The sequence below is a fragment of the Paramisgurnus dabryanus genome, chromosome 7 (assembly GCF_030506205.2).
Source record: "Paramisgurnus dabryanus chromosome 7, PD_genome_1.1, whole genome shotgun sequence".
NCBI lineage: Eukaryota > Metazoa > Chordata > Actinopteri > Cypriniformes > Cobitidae > Paramisgurnus > Paramisgurnus dabryanus.
In genome coordinates this window covers 22,754,384-22,768,893 of record NC_133343.1, presented here as the reverse complement: position 1 = coordinate 22,768,893, position 14,510 = coordinate 22,754,384, and the positions used below count along the sequence as shown (strand labels likewise).

The 14,510-nt window shown below is 35.4% G+C and overlaps 1 long non-coding RNA gene across 2 annotated transcripts; it reads left to right on the top strand.

Annotated features, from left to right (window-relative positions):
* Nucleotides 1–385: 385 nt before the first annotated feature.
* Nucleotides 386–2,002, top strand: LOC135757971 (uncharacterized). Of its 2 annotated transcripts, XR_010536390.2 has the most exons (5): nucleotides 386–469; nucleotides 1,064–1,123; nucleotides 1,231–1,321; nucleotides 1,420–1,500; nucleotides 1,869–2,002. It is a non-coding gene; the product is annotated as an uncharacterized lncRNA (long non-coding RNA). The 2 variants fall into 2 exon arrangements; XR_010536389.2 differs by lacking the exon at nucleotides 386–469 and having other exon boundaries at nucleotides 831–1,123.
* The last annotated feature ends 12,508 nt before the right edge of the window (nucleotides 2,003–14,510 follow it).

The following is a 14,510-nucleotide window of genomic DNA, read 5'->3' as shown; positions in this document are numbered from 1 at the left end:
TCATTTAGGTATACATTCAATGTTTCCAATGATGAGCAGTTAATCCACTAAACCCAGAGATAATTCCTGAGGCATGTTTAAAGAGTTTTGTATTTCATCAAGAAGGTGCTGATTCACAAAGATTTTAAATTTAAGAAAATCTGAGCATCATTCCAAATAACTGTTAACATGTTTGTCAGCTAAACATGTTTTGTAAACGTAATAAACTTTATAAAAATATTTTTTATTTTGTATTAATAATCAAGTATAAAGAACAATGCATAGTGTGAAAATGCGGATTATAAAAAAGTATATTAAAGAAAAGGACTACATTTCCCAGAATGCACCTGCACCCACTCATCTGACTGCCCCCACCCTTCAGGTGCGACTGCTCAACCTATGGGCTTGACGGAAAATTCAAATCGCGAACCGTTACTGCCTGGACTACTCCGTCTCTTGTTTGTTTGTTTGCTTGCTCATTAACAGTAAGGTAAGTTTGATTTAATTCATTTGTCTGCATCGCGCTGATCGGTTGCCTATTTGTTCATATTATGTTATTTACTATGATTCGTTTTTGTCTTTATACTAGAACTGTTTGAATTTAAAGCACAAACAGTAAAACATTAAGGTTATACGTGGTACACAGCGGTAAACATGAGGTTAAAAAATACGCGAAGTTACATTCAAACCGGGCTGTTAAAAGAATCAATTCGATGTTTAAATTTTTAAAAACAAAACTTTAAAGAAGCCAAGATCAGACGTTATTTGCTTAAAACAAACAAAACAACAGTAACTCGTTTGTTTGAAATGTTAGCAGCTAACGTTAGCAAGTGTCTCTCTGCTATTTTAAATGGTACAGACGATCTTTTGTTGTTTTAAAAGCTCATTCAGTTCTGGTAGATGCTGCTTATTTTTCAAGACTGTTTTAATAGCTTTATATTGATTTGTAACAAAGCCAGCTTCACTTTGAGAGAACCTAGATGCTAATTGTAAAGAAGCTTGGAGTCATAATATATTTAAACGTTATATGTTTGCTGTTCTTCATCTTTTTAAATATGAAGTCTATTCATGTTTGTGTTTACAGAGGTCATGTACACTGTGGTCAACTTTGTGGACGATGAAGAGGTTTCTGGGTAAAGATGATGTATGTTTAATCATTCAATGATTACATTAAATTAAAAGCAAACATGTTAAATAGTAAACGGATGTGTTGTGATATGTGATTTTAATTTTTAATTCTGTGTTTGCCAGAGAAATATAATGAAGTAACAGTGAAAGCTAAAACATCAGACTGATCCAGACACTGAAGAAATTGATGTCACTGCAATCTGGCCAAAATGATGTAAGTTTAATAATTAAGTTATTAAATTAAAGAGGTTAAATCGTAAATAGATGTGTTGTAATGTATGTGATTCTATTTTTTTATTCTGTGTTTGATAGACAACTATATTGAAGTAGCCTACTGTAATGAAGCTGCAGAACAACACAGAGACTCTTGAGGACATCAACACAGAAAATGAAGTAAGAAGATGTATATTAAGAAGTTCTTTGATCATATATTGTTGTATCTTTGTACAGTTTAATGCAGTGGTTCTTAACGTTATTCCTGGAGACCCACTGCTCTGCACATTTTGTATGTCTCCCTTATTTAACACACCTGATTCAAATCATCAGCTCATTAGAAGGGATCTCCATGAACTGAACTACGTCTGTCAGATAAAAGAGACATACAAAACATGCAGGGCAGTGGGCCTCCAGGAATAATGTTAAGAACCACTGGTTTAATGTAAACTTTCTAAAATGTACAACTTTAATTCTATGTCATTTGATTTGTCGTATGTGTATTAGTATTATGCCAAATACTTATATGTACTTTTATATTTCCAAAGGGCTCCAAAGAGATGTCTGTCCAGATGAGGGTGCATCAATGTTACGTTTGCTGACAAGTATATGCTTTACAATGTAAAACCTAACAGTTAACTTAACTCAAACCATTTAAGGAAATCGGTTGCCTTAACCCATTAAGTTAAAAAAAAAACATACATTTGAGTACTGTGAACTTAAGTCTTGTGCAATTATGCACTTATATTTAGTTATTGTGAACTTATTTAGCATGTGACTCAATTTGTTTAAGTTCACAGTACTCAAATCCATGTGTTTTAAAACTTAAATGGTTTAATGCAACCGGTTTTCTTAAATGGTTTGAGTTTAGTTAACTTTTAGGTTTTACAGTGAGAAATTCTTGAATAATTCCAAGACAGAGCTCTGCAATTGAATCAACACTGCAAAAAATCAGTTTCTAACTTAGGATTTTTATCTTGTTTTTAGTAGAAAAACTAAAAATTCTTAAATCAAGATGTGTTTTCTTGATGAGCAAAATTACCTAAGAAAATGTCTAGTTTTTAGACAAAAATATACAATTTAAGTAAATTTGTGCCTGAACAAGCAAAAATATATAACAATGGGGTGAGAAAATTGTGCTTGAATTAAGTTTTTAAGAAAAAAGAAAACTTAAGATTTTTTCTCACACCATTGGCAGATATTTTTGCTTGTTTTAAGCACAAATTCACTTAAATTGTGTGCATTTATTTATTTTGTCTAAAACTAGACTTATTTTCTTAGGTCATTTTGTTCATCAAGAAAAAGCATTTTATTTAAATAATATTTCTACTGAAAACGAGACAAAAATACTATGTAAGAGTCATTTTTTGCAGTGTAGGACTGATTTCTTAAAGCAAGATCAATATAGTTGTTGTTCATTTTATTTAGATATTTACTACATTACAGTGGCAGCTGGTGACTTCTTTTTTTGTGAGCACTCAATGCAAAGTCTGTCACAACATGTATATAGCCAGTCATTTGTGTGGTTCCCAATTTCAAAATATGTGTTCTGCGTGTATGTGCATCACGTGTTTTGACTAAACACGTGATGCACATGGTTTACATGAAGCAACAAACACATTTTAAAAACACAAGCAACACACATGACACTCCGAACACTTATTTTGAATTTGCACCCCTCGGATGAGCAGTCACGAGCCGCCACTGCTACTTTACATTGTACTGCTTTGAATGTAGTTTTCATTGTCGCTTTTATTTTGTTTTATTTTACTCTAATATTGCTTTCTCTGTCTGTATATTTATGAGTTTAAATAGTATTGTTTATGTATGCAACTTTTAATATTTGTGTATAATATTATTTTGTGATTGTGACAATTGTGAATTGTTCAGTTTTTTATTAAATAAACATTTCAAACTCAATTCAAGTTTTTTTTTTTTTTTAAGGGTTTTGGGATGAATATGAATATATATAAATATATATATATATATATATATATATATATATATATATATATATATATATATATATATATAGTGGGGGGGATTGTAGTCTATCTGCATAGCAGGCAAATAACCAATCAAGTCACTAAGCTATGAGGGCTTGGGTTGGGCTTAATAGAAAGTGTAACCAATCAAATAATCTCAACTGGAAAGTTTCAAAGTTGTGTCCCAATAGTTGTCAGAGTTTTGGGAGGGGGTTTTAAAAGCAACCAATCAGTGTTGAGATTAAACACCAATGGGGACACTAGAATTGTGCAAAGGTGTGAAATCCCAGTACCTCTGCAGGTGTGAAAATGTCCCCTGACAAAATCTTCAATGGGATTATTTGCCATGGCAACAAATGGCTGCATATACCACAGGAATATCCCATCAGCAAGATACATCCGAATTGGTATCATTACGGGAGTTTCCTAACTTGGTGGAATTAGAAGTTTACCCTCAGTGGAACTAGTAGATACCTCCGAAAATCAGTGGTGTTTACAGGAGTTTCCTAGTACGGATACACCTCTTTTCATGCAGTGTCAGGGATTTAATTTTCTGGGCTGACTCATTGAGTTACGTTTGTTCAAGGTATCTATGAGCATGCATAGACTGTGCTTAATTTTTTTAAATTACAAATGGTTTCATATTTAATGACATGGGTAAATCTAAAAATTATAAAGGTTAGCAAAACTGGCATTTCATATCACTTAGGCAAATCACACAGTGCATGCTCTTTAATATTATGCAATTTGAGTAATTTAATTTAAAAATGAATTTTGAATCAGAAGCTTTTTCACATGTATCTCAGCAAAGCTAGGGATGAATCAGATTACTTGTAAAATAATACACAATTGTTTTTAACCTACTAAAATCTGATGCAGGAACAATGTGATATGTCATATTCATAGGCACTTTTTGTCAAACACTTACGTTTAACATGAGTATGCAGTCTGGTTTTACACTCTCAGCTCTATCATCCCATGGCTACATAGTAATAATAATAATAAACTCATCTAAATGCAAATCATAAGATGCATTTCAATGGCGTCTGAAGCATATGGCATCTAATTTCCCCTTGAACTTCAAGATTTAACTGTTTTAAGACCTAATTTTGTCATCTTAAAAAAATCTGAAAAATAACTGAAACTGTAAATTACATTTTTACAACCACAGTTTCTCAATAACATTAGAATTAAAGAAGTGAGGTAAGCAGTTAAACAAGAAAGACTTTATTTTTAAAATATTTACCATTAGGTACAAATACTGTACATTTTGTACAAATATGTTTTTAAAAGATATTTATATAATATATATAATAATCTATCTTTGAGGTACTGATAAGCTCTCCTTGATACCAATACTGTATGTACCTCTATGGTACTAATATAAACACTTTAGGTGCAAAGCTGCACTTTTTGAAAGGGTACGGCCTAACAGCTGGGGAACACATTTTAACAATTCTTTCTTAGTGTACTGAATATGACAACCGGTGACTTACACTGGGAAATTAAAGTGAATTGCTACCCTGTCACACTTGTCAATGTGAAATCAACCTTTGGTTTTTGATGCTGAATACTTGGCTCAAAATGAACACTCTCAGTTAAAAGCTGCAATCCATATCTTTTGCCTCTTTCTCGCCATCTCTGATTGAAACTTACAGGTTACTGCAAATTAAAATAGCAGGTTACTTACTGTAAGTACTCATTTTCATGCATTGAAAACAACTGATACTGTATGACTGATATGATATGAATGTACCTCTGAATTAAGATACACAGTAATGAGGTCTGGAGTGGAAAGACAAAGAAAGATATAGAGGTTAGAGATGCATGTACAGTATAGTGGTGAAGGTGACACTTTATTGACCGCATCACATTGTGTGTTGAGGGTCATGTACAGAAAGGCAGAGGAGAAACACTGCAAGATTCACTAGTAAATTAAAGGTAAAAATAAAGTTTTTATGGTTATGCACCTTTAAAGTACAAAGGAGTACTTTATGAAATTTTACTGCCCTAGTGACAGCTTTTGTACCTTTATTTAAGTACATGCATGGAAATTGCAGGTTAGAACTAGAACTACACTTTTACAGTTTCTGAAGAAAGCGTGAGTGGTGTTTGCCCTATGCAAAACCAAAGATGTTTAATATTAACAAGACGCATCACTATTGGTATTGATATAAATTGAGGAGATGGCAACAGTGAATGACGGCTCTAGTCCCGCCTCCCTTTAAAAAGAGCCAATCGCCAAACGTGAATCCTCTGGGAGAGGGACTTTACGCAGAATCGTCAGGTCTTGTTTGTCTTGTTCTAACAAGAAATAGATGCGTTGCAATTATATGGCGGAGAGTGACGCGACTTCCTTAAAAGGACTTTGGAAAAACTTCCTGTCACATCTTGAGAGTATTAAAGGGTGGTGGCTAAGGTGTTATGAATGGTTTCATTTTGTAGATATACAGTTGCTATGGTGTTCTGGGTGGTTGCTAGTAAATATAGTAAAAAAGTAAATATTGTCCACCCCCGTAAACATCTCATTCATTTTTTCCTTAGGGAATTTTACTGTCATAAATACTGCTGAACCTTTAGAAACAGACCTACAGAGTACTTTTTCCGATTTTCATATACAGAGACGTCTTTTATGGCATAATAAATAACAGTAATACATTCTGGTATGTTGCATTATATGTCTTATGCTGTATAGGTCTAAAATATAATAATGTGATATTGCTCTTCTAGGCTACATTAGTGGCAAGGAATTTGGTGTGTAGGTTTTTATTCTCTCCAAAAGCATTGCAATGGTACCATAGTACAGTGCTGGTATCCCATGTACCATCATACTTTAATGCATACCACTGACAAATGTCATACTAAACGAGTACAATATATAACTCCAAAACATGTCAAAGAACATTATGGTACATTCAAAAATTATGTACAGCTGTTTTTTGGTTGTTGTTCATTGCTACTCTGCTGGTAAAATTTAACATTGTATATGTCTTGCATACTGTATTGCAGGGGTGGGGAACCCTGGTCCTGGAGGGCCACTATCCTGCAGAGTTTAGTTCCAACCCTAATTAAACACACCTGAAAAATCTAATTAACGTCTTCAGGATTATCTAATTAACGTCTTCAGGATTACTTGGAAATGAAATTCAGGTGTGTTTGATTAGGGTTGAAACTAAACTCTGCAGGACAGTGGCCCTCCAGGACCCAGGGTTCCCCACTCCTGCTGTATTGCATCATCATGTCATGTGCGTTTGAATACTAGCTACTGTATTTTAAACTATTAGATTTTTTAGAAGTTACTTCATACAGTATGTCTAAACGCTGCCAAAGCAGAATTTGCTGTATTCACAGCTCAATGTGGGTGAACCTGACCAAGACTGTGATGAATACTACTCCAGAGTTTCTTAGCATCCATGCTGTGAGCGATTGGCCTGCTTCACCTTCCGTTGGCAGTCATATGCAATGTAACATATCAGTAATCGATAGTAAACTGCCTCTCCTGCTGTGAAAACATGACAAGCTTCAGTGCCCGGACACAGCTGGCACCATTTATTTACAAAGAACTCGGCATGCTGAACCCTTATTCTGTGTCATCTTTTTCAAACTTTGTCCCTGTATATGCATGCCATTTTTTTGCAAATGAAACAGTAACCAAATGCATATAAAAACAAGAGAAGAGACTGAGACTTGTTGTGACACATTGAACTGAGAAAGAATATTCCTCTGGCTTGGTTTATTTATCAAAGTCAGTTTCCGAGTACAGTTAACAGGAAAAAAAAAAACATAAAAACAGGACTTTAAACAGCAAAAATGCAACACAACACACAAAACGAATCAACAGTGTTGTACAACATAAATATTTTAAATAATTTCACTGTAAAAAAATCCATAAAAACAGCTGGGGTGCCGGAGAAATACCGTAAAATAACGGGCACAATAAATTATAGATATTTTCCGTAATATAAAAATACTGTTTTTTTCTGTCATTTTACATTAATTATACATTATATATTATTATTATTATTTAAAAACACATATGCCCTGATCTGATTTTCCCAAAAAAATGTATCCTGTGAAAACAGTTTTTATACCTTTTATGTGAGATGAGGTGTTATTGTTCATTTGCAAAAGCAGCTAAATTAAAATGGTAATATAGTTAGATTTTAGAGGACAAAGTTACTGCATAAGTACGTAAAATATAAGAATTTTTAAAATCAATGTATACTGCTACACATATAGGCTAAGATATCTGACTTACAACGTTATAGTAACAACTTAAGTGTGTGACATCTAGCCCCAGTCTGATTTACACAACAAATGTTCCTCCCTCACTGTTGATGCTAAACAAGATTTTGGTTGTTTGCATTTTTTTTTATTGTTTTTTAGTCATCCAGGATATATCCCAGGAAGCCTCTCTCTCTCTTTATCACAAAGTGGTAGATTACCGTTCTGTCACAGCAGACAACCATCAGACTTATCTGCAAATAAATGCCACATTATAGCTGAATGATTTATTTTACTACTTGTGCTCCACTGTGCTCACATGCTCTGTTGCATGCATATTGAGTAGTCACTGCATGATATCCACAATTCATAACATATACTGTTTAGTGTCATTGTATAAACCTCCCACAGATACTTGGTTTTGGTTATATAATGAGGAGCAAATGTCTCTTTGATCTTTTGAATACAGAATACCGGCCAGTCAACAATTTGATCTCTCTGTGAAGTCACCATGAGCTCACAAGATCATTAACATGTGGTCAATTAAAAAATTATGAAAAATTATGACCCCTTAAAAATAAAACGTCAAACTTAAGTTGAGTCTCTGTAAAATATCTGCAGCTGATGCTGTAAATCAAACAGCATCAAATCTCAGATCAAAAGCATGGTAAACACATAAAGGAGGGAAAAAATGCATCCCTATATTTAAGCATGACTAAAGCTGATGAAATGAAAGTAAACATTCTGAAAATTGCAAGACCGTCAGTATGGGAATCACATCTCATTTCTTCATCTTTTCATTTATTTCAAATTAAATCAATATTATCAAACACATTTTAATAGATTAGATAGCAGGTAAGTACCAGTTGCCCACACAAAAGGATTTCCTGACCTTTTTCATACACATATGAAATAACAGTTTATTAGTCTGTCAGTGACACAGTAAAATAGGCACTGGCCGCACATCTAAATAAATCTGATTATAAACCAGATTAAAGCTGAACCCCCTCTCTCCTTCTCATTGGGGCATTTACTGTAACAGCTGGGTAAAGCATTATATGCCACTGGGCTGAGGTCATATAGCTTCGTAATCATCTTAGCATATAGGCTACTACTGTACATATGTAATGTCCTCACATTGCACTCTCAATATACAATGAATAAACTTTCGGTATTTAGATTTTTATAGTTCCGATTTAAAATTTAATTATGACTCAGTGTAATGATGGGATACCAAGCTGCAGATTTGAGTAGGAAAACACCACTGGTATCTGACAACTGAGCATGTAAGATACCACTGAGAGGAAAACAGTCGACATGCAGGGATGAAATTATAGCCTGCCCATGAATTATCAACAGAAACCCCAGCAAGAAGCACGCCATTGAGTGGGAACTGAGAGGAAATACTGGCAGGGTGGATGATTTGGTCAAAGCAATAAAACAGTTTGAAGATACTGTCTAGAGCAGTTGTAAGCTTTGTTTTAAGAAAAACTGTTGCTCGTGAGTCATACAGTACCTGGATTCAGTGATGGTAAGAAGAGGACAGGCAGGTGAGCATGCAGGCTATGGCAGTACAATGCAAAATCATATCAAACCATGCGTATTTCCAAAATGATCAAACCACTACCTGTTAGGTTATGCAAAGTTTCAAAAGCAATAAAAGAAAAACAAATCAGTAAAACTAAGCAGCACAAAACTCCTAGCGTCCTTTATTTTCTAAATAAGCATATGGAAGATATCAGGTGACCTGGGACAATGTCAAATGTTAATAGTTAAAGGTTTTAGAGTGTGCGTTTGTTTGTATTTGTCTATAAGTGACAGACAGATAGACACAGACAGACAGTCAGTCAGTCGAAAAAAAGAGACAGACAGATACTGTAGACCAACATACTGTACAGACAGATACTGTAGAGTGACAGACAGGCAGAAAGACCGACATATGGCGCTTTTCCATTGCATAGTACCCCACGGTTTGGTTTGGGTCAGGTCAGCTTACTTTTTGGAGCTTTTCCACTGGGTTCAGTTTGTAGTACCCAATACTTTTTTTAGTACCACCTCGGTCGGGGTCCGATCGACCCAAGCTGATACCAAAATGTGACGTGAAAACACTGTAGATCACTGATTGGTCTGAGAGAATCATCACTACCAACGTCATCGCTATAATGTAAAAGATTAGCTTTACCTTCATGCTAGCTTACGCTGCCTTGAGTAAACCTGTGGTCATCTGTGCTTTGTTTTTAAGTTCCTAAACTCCCTTTAAGCAATGAAAAACATCCACAGGTTGTGAATCAGGAACACCATACATTTTTTTTCCAGACCTGCAGTTTGTGACGTCACATTTGCGACACGCACGTTTGCGTACATGCTTAAATGCAACTTAAATGAGGCTCAGTGGAGCAGGTCATCCGACGCCATTGGTATTTGTACAGAAACTGTCATCTGAAACAAAGGTATTGATAAACGGGATGTGCACAAATCTATTTGTGGTGGTCAATTTTGATTTTGTGGCGGACTGAGAAATAAATGAATGTATGGGAATGTACAACGACGCTCTCACTATGATGTCCAGCAGTAGGCAGTGCAAATATAACGACACGCCTAAAATCCCTCACACCCTGAAGTGTTACTAAACTCGATGGAAAAGCTAACCAAGCCAAAGTGAGGTGAGCTGACCCAACCTGACCCAAACCGTGGGGTACTATGCATTGGAAAAGTGCCAAAAAATACTGTATGTATGACACGCAATTTGTTAGTTTGTTTATAACTGATTGACATATTTTTCTTGACGTTCAGAATGCTGACACAGGTAATATACATATAGAAATAGCCGTACTCAAGCATCTATAACCGAGTTACGCACGATACTGTTCTACATTCAGCTGAAATCCACTCTGGCAGAAGGTAAATACCATCAGACTGATCACTGGATAAACTGTCCACATGTGGATTTATCATCCAGTCCATAATCCAAAACCTCAGGCTTACAATTGGCAGGCAAATAAAATCCTTTGAGATAAAAATTTAAACATCACCCTAATCTGTGTATACTGCACATGAGAATATTCAATGCAGATGTATTTCTATTGCCTATTTTACACGTTTTATCTTGTTTAAATTATGTTTAGATAAAAAAAATATAGATACTAAATATTGATACTGATTTAAAATGTTTTTTTGCAGTGTAAACGCTGGTATCCGGTGCCGAAAAACAAATGCATTACACTTCTAATTTAATGTCTACATGGCCAATACAATCAGTATCAACTGCTACATGTATGCTTTACTGTAGCCTTTGTGAAAAAGTGGATTTTTACTGTACAGGCTCAAAAAACATATACGCAGATTGGTAATATGTGCAGTGGGAGAACAAATAATTACTTATTCATAATCATTTCAACCAAAAGAAACTCTGGGGACAGAAAGACTTTTAAGATTGTGTGCAAGAAAATCTATCCAATGCACACTAATAGCTCTCATTATCTCCTATTAGCAGTAATATAGCTCTTGCACATTTGCTATAGCCTATATAACATTGACTGTACAGCAGAAAAAATAAGTTCTTAGTTAGTTGTACGAAACGAGTATCATCTTTCCAACATGATCTCATGGAAAGTCGTGTTATAGTCATAAAAAATTCGATTAATTTATTTGTGTCCATGGCACGAAATTCAGCACAAATGCTCTTTCGTGTCACTTGCATGAATTTCTGTAAATAGTTTTTCATGTCCGTGGCACAACTTTCTTTTTTGTGTCATTTTATGTCCTGTTTTTTCTTTTTTTCCTAATCATTGTCGCTTGGGGTTGGGGTTAGAGTTTGGGTTAGGATGCTAAAAATGTAACAGATAGTGATTTTAACCCAAACCCCAAGTTACAATGGTAAGAAAATAGGAAAAAACAATGAGAAAACAATACATAAAATAAAACGAAAAAGAAAGTCGTGCAACAGACACGAAAAACTATTTATAAAAATACTATCTATAGAAAAGAGTGACACGAAAAAGACATTCGTGCTCAAAGCACAATTAAAAGCTGAATTTCATGTCATGGACACAAATAAATTAATCACATTTTTCGTGACTATAACACGACTTTCCATGAGATCAGTCTGTATCTTTCACTTTACTTGTAAAAATAACATTGTAATATTAAATCCATGTTGTGGAGAAAATGACATAGAAATCTCTCCATGGGAACTTTGATAAAGCCAGCAGGATGTAGTTAAAATATAAAGCGATATCCTCATATCCTTTTCAATCTGACCTAGCAAAAGCTGCAGTTTGAAAATGAATCAGGGCAAGGCAAACAATGTCCAACTGCTGTGGCTTAGCTTATCTTATTGTATAATGTACACATCTTTTCCCACGATCTCTCTCACCCCCAAGAAAAGTTATTATTGGCAAGAATTACATGAAAACTTAAATATGGTAAAAAAAAAGAAAAGAAATATAGGAGGATTTTCTAAACCTGCAGGGTTACACAAAGTGAGACTTCTGGGTAGATGCGAGTAGATTTCATCAAGCAAACATAAACAGGTTTCTGGTGTGTGAAAAGAACCGTCATCTCAGGGGGTTAAGGACCGCAGTACACATACAAAGTAGATTAAAACAGAGGCCAGGGGCGGTAAGGGAAGGTAAAGAAAGTCAAATGCATTTGATAGGCACAGAGAAAGGATTATAAGTGAAGGCTTATGGTTGATTGGTGTTACAATCTCAAAAATTAAAAGGTGCTATAAAATTCCATAGAAAGAACATTTTTGGTTGAATGATTTCATAAAGAACTGAATTTTTCTGATATATTTTTTATATTTGATTATACTTCAGCAAAATTCCTAAATATCTCTGTCTACCAATTCATCCTTGTAAATCCCATAAAATGGTCTGCATTATATTGCTTCTCATTCTCTATTTTCTTCTAAATTAACCCCAGCCCAACCACTAAACACTCAGTGCTATTGAACTAAAAGTGGTTCACTGGCTTGTAATAGGGGAACCATTTTAAGTGCCATATATGTAGCACCTGTGTAAAATCCAAGAGCCAATCTTCTGATCTCACTGATGAAGCCAAGTCACGGAAGTGACTTAAACTGCAATTCATAAGCTAGATGCTGACTCCAAAAGGGAGTAAATTCCCAAAGTCCACCATGTTAAAATGCTCAACTTTACAGCAGAAATAAATGTTTACAGCTTGGTACAAAAAGTGTTTTTGGTCTATATAGCTAATTTTGCCCTTCATGACAGCTGTGAGGGGTCACTCAAGTGGCCACGCCCTTAGTTATGCAGAACTTTAAGGCTTAATATAATCTAAACGGATGAGTTACAAAATAATTCACCCCCTCACAGTTGTCATGAAGGGCAAAATTAGGTATACAGACCCAAAAAAAAATTTGTACCAGGCTGTAAACATATTATGTTCTACTGTAAAGTTGGGCATTTTAACATTGGGGTCTATGGGAACTGACTCCCGTTTGGAGCCAGCCTCTAGCGGCCAGTTGAGGAATTGCAGTTTAAATCTCTTCCGAATTGGCTACATCAGAGAGATCGTAGGGTTGCCCTTAACTCTATACCCACTTTCGGTTATCCGTGACATACTTGATACTTGGACCAGGGACACGATACCAAGATGGCGACGGCAAGCTACGCCAACTATTGGCTTCAAAAAAGCTCTTCACAAACCTAAGGGTGACGTCACAGACATTCTATGGTAGAACCATATTGTGCTCTGTAGAACCATAAGTGGTGCTATAGTGGTGCTATATTACCTTGTATGGTTCTTCATAGGTGCTATAGCACTAAAAATGGTTCCACTATGATTACAAGCTTTAAGTGCCATTTTTTTAAAGTATAGTAGCTCTGCGGTTGTAAATCCAACTAACAAGTACCAATACACCTTCCCCTATTTGCATTTTGGAAGGGTCTGTATGGATGACCCAACGTGCCATTCTCCCAAATTGGCACATTGTTGGATTCCCCTGTTGCGACAAAGAACTTGTTGTCAGTGCAGGCACACTCGATGTTCGCTTTACCTTTGTTATATCTACACATAAACACAGCTATCTGCTGCTGAAAATGTAAAACGGCAGCACACACTTTAGGTTTGAACGATTTTTCCGAGATTTGTCGTGTTATGGCAAATATTGGATTACGAAATCCTCTGTTCATTTGCTGGTGTTCCTGAATCAGCCCCAAAGACTTTGTTTATTTCTCTCTCTACCTCTTTAGATGCATGACCAATCCTTCATGCATATGGTAAACACACACACTCTGCCAAGAGTCAGAGAAAGAGAGAGAGAGATGAAGGGAGGGACGTAGGGAGGAAAACGATAAAATAATGCATTCAAAGATCACACATCAGTCCTCTCAGGTGTTGCAGATTGACTCATGGGCTGCACATACAACGAGATGCCCTCCAATTCAGACAGACACTACAAGTGGGTTCAGGTGATCTTAAAACCATGACACACATGCCCACACATACAGGGAAGCACCAATCAGCTGGAAGACACTCTGGCATTCATTCCACTTACTGGGCACAGGGGGGAATAATCCAATTGGAATGGGACGATGCTGTCATGGCGACAAAGATCTGAAGTGAAGGAGCTCTTCAATCAGAATATTCCCCGCACGACAGGCCAGACAACACTTGTTGGAATGTGAGCATCAAATTTACTTTTGGTTTTGTAATACAAGAACCATTTTTTTCTATTTGGCAATGTCAATATATATCAAAATTCTGTGAGATTTATAGCTTTCTGGAATAAGGAATGCTGACTCTAATTTAGTTGTCAAAAACAGGTGTCAGAAATTTAAAATCAGGAAAGCCTTTAAGGACACAGGTTCATGGGCCTGTGTTTAACAGCAACACTAAATTAATTCTATGTGCGTAAAAAAGGCACAGATACAAAATTATGACAGAAAACTTTTAATTTCTGTAATTTAAAGAATTGAAGATGTTCTAATTTTTTCGTTTCATCTTTTTTAATAG